Source organism: Magnolia sinica, chromosome 9, assembly GCF_029962835.1.
Source record: "Magnolia sinica isolate HGM2019 chromosome 9, MsV1, whole genome shotgun sequence".
Classification (NCBI taxonomy): domain Eukaryota; kingdom Viridiplantae; phylum Streptophyta; class Magnoliopsida; order Magnoliales; family Magnoliaceae; genus Magnolia; species Magnolia sinica.
The window spans coordinates 16,871,155-16,877,345 of NC_080581.1; the positions used below are offsets into that span (position 1 = coordinate 16,871,155).

The window sequence follows — 6,191 nt, forward strand, 5'->3', positions numbered from 1 at the left end:
CAAGCTATCAATTTTGGCATAAAGATCTCGAGTGACTCCTACCTCATATATACTCCCTTTCTTCAGTAGTTGAGGACTTCTTTCACCTCTATTTGAATAGTCCCATTGTTGGGAGTTTTCACACGAGGTTTCAAAGAAATTCCAAGCTTCGACATTACTTTTGGTCATGAATGACCCTCTACTGGTGGCGTCAACTATGCGACGGTTTTGGAGTGTCAGACCGTCATAGAAGTATTGAACCTATTGCCACTTTTCAAAACCATGGTGTGGACATTTAAGAAGTAAATCCTTCCATCTTTCCCAACATTCATGAAAGTGCTCACCCTCTTTTTATGTGAAATTCGTAATTTCTCTACGGAGAGCATTAGTTTTGTGAACTGGGAAGAACTTGTTTAAGAACTTCTTAGACAGTTGGTCCCATGTAGTGATAGACCCAACTCCTAGAGAATTCAACCATGCTTTCGCCTTATCCTTCAAAGAAAAAGGAAAAAGGCGCAAACGGATCGAATCGTCTGAAAAGTTTTGGAACTTAAAGGTGGAGCAAATGTCTAAGAATTCTTTCACATGATGATATGGATCCTCCTTATCTAAACCATAAAAGGAGGGCAACAATTGTATGACCCTAGGTTTAAGTTCAAAGTGTGCTGCCGTGGTGGCGGGCAACACTATACATGAAGGCGCATTGAATTGGACAGGAGCTGAATAATCTCTAAGAGCTTTAGTTCCATTCTCTTCCGCCATTTCAAATAGGATGTTTCTAAATCTTCTACGAAAGGTTCTTTCTATTTCAGGATCAAAAGGTGCTAGTTCTATGTTCAGAGATCTACGTCCTAGCATAAACTATGTTATTGCAATGTAAGAAAGAAAACTAAACTAAGATGCAACCTAAGAGAAATAAAAATAAAAATTATGAATTCCTAAAAACAAGAGAAAGCTATGTAAACGAGAATTGGAAGGAAGAACCCGGAAAAGGAGATGATGGATGTCTGAAGATTTGGGAGCTCCTCCTTTTGAAGACAATCTTATTTAGCAGCTTCCTTCCTCAATTCTTGTAAACATACTAAAAACAAAAATAAATTAAATTTCCTAAAATAAAGCTAGAAAAATCCTAAGCAACGGTTAATTTCTAAAAAAGAAAGTTTTTAATCTTAAAAATAAAAAGCTAAGTTAGTTTCTAAAAAAGGGAAAAATTTCTAAAACTAGAAAATAGAAAGTTACTTGAAAGAAGAATCTAAATCTAAAATTAGAAAATAGAAAATTTCTAAAAAAGCAAGCCTAAAATTAGAAAATTTCTAAAAAATAAAACCCTAATTCTAAAAGTAGAAATTAGAAAAGGTAGAGAATTTAGAAAGAGATTACCAAATTAGAAGTTGACCCTACAAAACAGGAAATAGGTTAGTTTCTAAAAAAAAACTTTAACCTAATGTTAGTAAAATCCTAAGACTATGAATTATGATAAGAGAGAATCCTAAATCCAATTGGACCGAAACAGTCTCTAGCAAAACCAATCTGATTTAAATGATTTTAAACTCCCAAGTATACGAATCAGATGTAAATATGGTACGTATTACGAGATCGTTCCCACGAGGACTGGTTGTCACAATTTAAATCTACGATTCTTCTTAACTAATCCAACAAATAATTGAGTAAACTACTAACACAAATATACAGAAAATAATCGAGAATAATGAGAAAAATTCAATCAAGGAGAAGACTAGGACTTTCGAATCCACCCCTAATTATCCTAACCCTTGTTTTACCTGTTGATTCACCCTATTCAGATTGATATAAATTAAATAAATCACAAACTATGTCCTTGGTCGGGCACACAGAATGTATAATCCCTTAAAGCATATGAATCACATCTTTCCATCCATGGTCAGGCATGAAGAGATGTAGATTCCTGTTTCTTCCTCTATAGGAACCTGTTCATGGTCCGACACAAGCACCTAGAATAATATTCCAAACAACATCCATAACTAGCTCTTTTCTTCTTTTTTTCTTCAAGTCTCTCTTCCTTGAATCTGATGTCTTCGCTCTCCTTCTTCTCTTGCTTTTTCTCTCTCCCTCTTTCTTCTCTTTCTTCTCTTTCTCTTCTCGGATCTCTCTCTGGATCTTTTTCCTGGCTCTCCTCCCCTTGTCTTCTTTATATTAGCCTTAGTTGGAATGGAGAAAATCGGGTTTGGAAAGCTGTCGTATGCATAGCTTTTCGCAGCAAACTTCTGTACCTACATAACTCCCTCATTCTTTGCACTTTATCCATAAAATCAACGTCTCTGGGACGTTTTTCTACATAATGATGGACGGATCGATCTTCCATCGATCAAAGATGAGTACTAGCTTGGGCGTAGTCGGACGCGAATAAGCATGTGATGCTCGGTGAGCCCCACATAAGCATTTTCGTGGAAATCCCATTCCCTCATTATTTTGGGAAATCCAATTCGTCCATTGGATGCAGAGAAGAAATACAATAAAATCAATTTTAATGAGATGAGTAGAAAACACTATGGGCACAAAATATAAACATGGTTTTGTAGCTCTTGAAATTCTACACGATGGATGGGCTCATTGTCGTTTGGGCGATGTATGACAACCAATTTTCGGTCGAAGGTTTCGGTGCATGGGCTAGTGCACATGTGCACTATGTACACACACTATACATATGGGGTCCACTGATGGTTTAGAAATCCAATCCATCCATTTCTTTCATCTTCTATAAGACCAATTTTGAGGCATATCCAGATCGTAGGTGGGCCTAAAATTGGAGATTAATAGGTGATCTGTCCATTGGCCCACTTCTCGAGATATCCAATGGTTGAAATTTGATATGTTTATTTAGGGCCTCAGGCCATGTATGAAGTTTCGAGGATGGTGGAAACCATGTGATCTTGCATTATGGATTTTTGGGCCTTTTTAACGTGAATGGCTTGATTTCCTCGGATCTCTGGCATGTAAATTCTTCGATCTTGGTTCTGGAGTGCGTCCCTTGCTCGGGTGACTGGAGTGTCAAATCCACGCTTGTAGTAGTCTTTTTCCATCAATGCTCCTGTCAAAATAAAAATATAATTAAAATACTCGTTAAGCATTATCATATACATAAAATCAGGTAATAATTAGGGTTTGATATGCAATATTCGACCCTCAAAAATTGGTCCTAAGCAAAACATGCGAAAAATAATTTGAGAATTACATGAACTTCAGTAAGTGGAGCGGCACGACTATTTTAGATTCCATGTCTTTATGTATGTGGCAGAATTCTAAGATTCATGGCATGAAGGTAATTTTCTTGTTTGAATCAAGTCTCACAAAACTTCATTTAGATTTTAAAATATTAATCCATTAATTAAAATATTCTAAACATTGAGTTGAGTTTTTGGTTAGTGCACAACCTACATTCTGCAATTTAGTCATCATTTGTTTCATTCATTGATGACTAATTAGAAAAAATGGGTTTACTGAAACGTAAATTACGATAGCCTTTTCATTCTACTAGTATGAATAAAGTAACGCAAGGAGGGGAATCAAGTCCTCACATAGGGGCAATGACCTATGGCGAAAACTTGTAGTTTAATGATTCAAATGACAGGATGAAGGGAATCGAATCTACACCTATAGGGAGCAAACCTATGGTGAAGATTATATGACTTACACTTTCTCTCAATTCTTAGTTATAGACCGAAGCTAAAAATTTCAGGCTAGTTCCTTTCAATCATTTAATGTTGAAACGGAACCTTAATATGCAACCGAGATGTGATATGTGAGATCATGACTCAATCAATGTTTAAAAGTTCTAATCATGGGTTAACAATTCAAACTTAACTATGAAATCTAATAGGCTGAATCCAAGAGTTATAAATTACCGACATTAGATTTACATATTTAAAATCACCCTTATTCTTCACAATCACTTCAAATACATAAGAAATCTAGAAAAATTTAAAATTTTTCACAATTTGTGCTCGAGACCAAAAAGAATTTCCAAGGAAAACCTACCCACTGACCTAAAATCTACATTGTCCTCAATGATAAAAGAAATAAACATGCAATGCACATGGGACAACGAAAATAAAGAGGAGTGATGGAAAGATATCAGTGTAAGAGCGGGTCAGCACAAATCACCTAGAAAAAACAAAAATAACATCACAAAAGAAGATCCTACCTATACCACTTTCAAGTGCTCTCGATTGCATTTAGCATATGCAACAAGCCTTTAAACCCACTAGGTTGCCCCTAGTGGACGAGTTGTAGTCTTGTGAGGGTTTGCAGTAATGTTAACATTGAACTAACTAGGAAAATAAAATGGAATGAAAAGATGGGTTGCCTCCCAGGAGCGCTAAGTTTAACGTCTTCAGCCAGACAAGAATGGACCTAATCAATCTTGATAACTTGGGTCCGCCAAATAAATTTCCTCCACATCTTTGTTCACCAAATCATCTAAATATGGTTTCAGCCGTTGACCATTTACTTTGAAGATATTTCCGTCTGTTAAATTTTGAATCTCAACTGCTCCATGAGGGAATACTTTTACTACTCGATAAGGACCATACCATCGCGAACGTAGTTTTTCAGGAAAGAGGCGTAGCCTGGAATTGTACAATAATACTTTCTGGTTCGGTTCAAATGTCTTGCGAAGAATTGATTTATCATGGAAGATTTTTGTCTGCTCTTTATAAATTTTTGCATTCTCATATGTCTCATTTCGAATTTCCTCTAACTCATTGAGTTGAAGTTTACGGTGTGATCTAGCCTTGTTTAAATCAAAATTAAAAGTTTTGATGACCCAATAAGCATGATGTTCTAATTCCACAGGTAAGTGAGAGGCTTTCCCAAATACAAGCCTGTACGAAGACATTCCAATCGGAGTTTTGAAAGACGTACGATATGCCCAAAGAGCATCATTCAACCGTTGCGACCAATCCTTACGATCGGGGCGAACCGTTTTCTCTAAAAGTTTAATCTCTCGATTTGACACCTCAACTTGACCACTTGTTTGTGGATGATATGGCGTTGCAACTTTATGAGTGATGGAATATTTCTTCATTAAAGATTCAAACGGTTTATTGCAAAAATGAGTACCCCCATCGAAATCCGCAACGCGCGGTGTTTCTTCGGAATAAACGCTGATCGGCATCTTCTTACCTGGGTATCGGTTCGGTGCGCAAGTCACGGCGTTGGAACCGCGGCGACGACGCGATCGCCAAGACATAAGTTTCGGATCGAGCCGACGTCGGTGCGCGGGACCTGGCTTAGGATCGTACGCAAATGCCGAATACGGTGCGAAGGTTGCCGGAATTTGACCGGAAGGACCGCGAAAGCTAATGAAATGGTACGGATTAGGACACGGGTCTTACATAGGACCCACCAATCAATGGTGGAGATCCTACACAATTCCTTGGATGTGGCCAAATGGTCCATCTTATGCATGCATGTCCCATGCATGGGGTTTCCTCTTGATTGACCCCATCATGGAGGGTTCTACACATTCCATAACTTGATGGGTCATCTAAACCCTTGCATCATGGTTGAGATGGTATCTCATCCATTCGTCTCAAGTGTAGATTATGCATGATGAAGATCCATGGTGAAATATAGATGGAAATGCAATGTTTGGGTGTGATTGTGTTGGGAAAGGCTCAATAGTGACGGAGCCTTCTCCCAATGGCCGGAATGTTTTTATTTCTCTTATTCTACCTTTCCTATGATTGCTGATGATGTGTGTGGTCCACTTGGTGGGCCTGGACAGTCCAGAAAAGTCTAGATAGGGTGGGACATCCATACCCACCTACACTATGGTTGGGTGTCCCATTTGCTGACCTTTATTGATGCATGCAAGTGTGGTAACCTTGGGATTTATTTTGGACATTTTTGGGGCCAACTAGGGAGGGCCATAGCACCTAGTTCTTGGAGTATTCCCCTTTTTGTTTAGCTTATATAATTAATTTTATCCAAGTACATGTTGCTGTCCAGAATTTTCTGGACAGTTTCTGGTTGATTTTGGACCAGATTTTGGGATTCTTTGGAGGACTATTCATAACCACCAAATATATTTTTTTAAAAGGTGGGGATATCATCTTGATGTCTCCTAAATTTCAGCCCAATCTGACATTCATAGGGGTCCCAAAGGTGTGGTTCAAGTGAGGTGGACAGTCTGGATTTTCTGCTCTGTTCCAGCAGCAATCCACCTTGGACAG

The 6,191-nt window shown here is 38.0% G+C and overlaps 1 non-coding gene across 1 annotated transcript; it reads left to right on the top strand.

Moving 5' to 3' along the window:
* The first annotated feature begins 256 nt into the window (after positions 1-256).
* LOC131257083 (small nucleolar RNA R71) lies at positions 257-363 on the top strand. The gene has a single exon (XR_009177103.1). It is a non-coding gene; the product is annotated as a small nucleolar RNA R71 (small nucleolar RNA).
* The last annotated feature ends 5,828 nt before the right edge of the window (positions 364-6,191 follow it).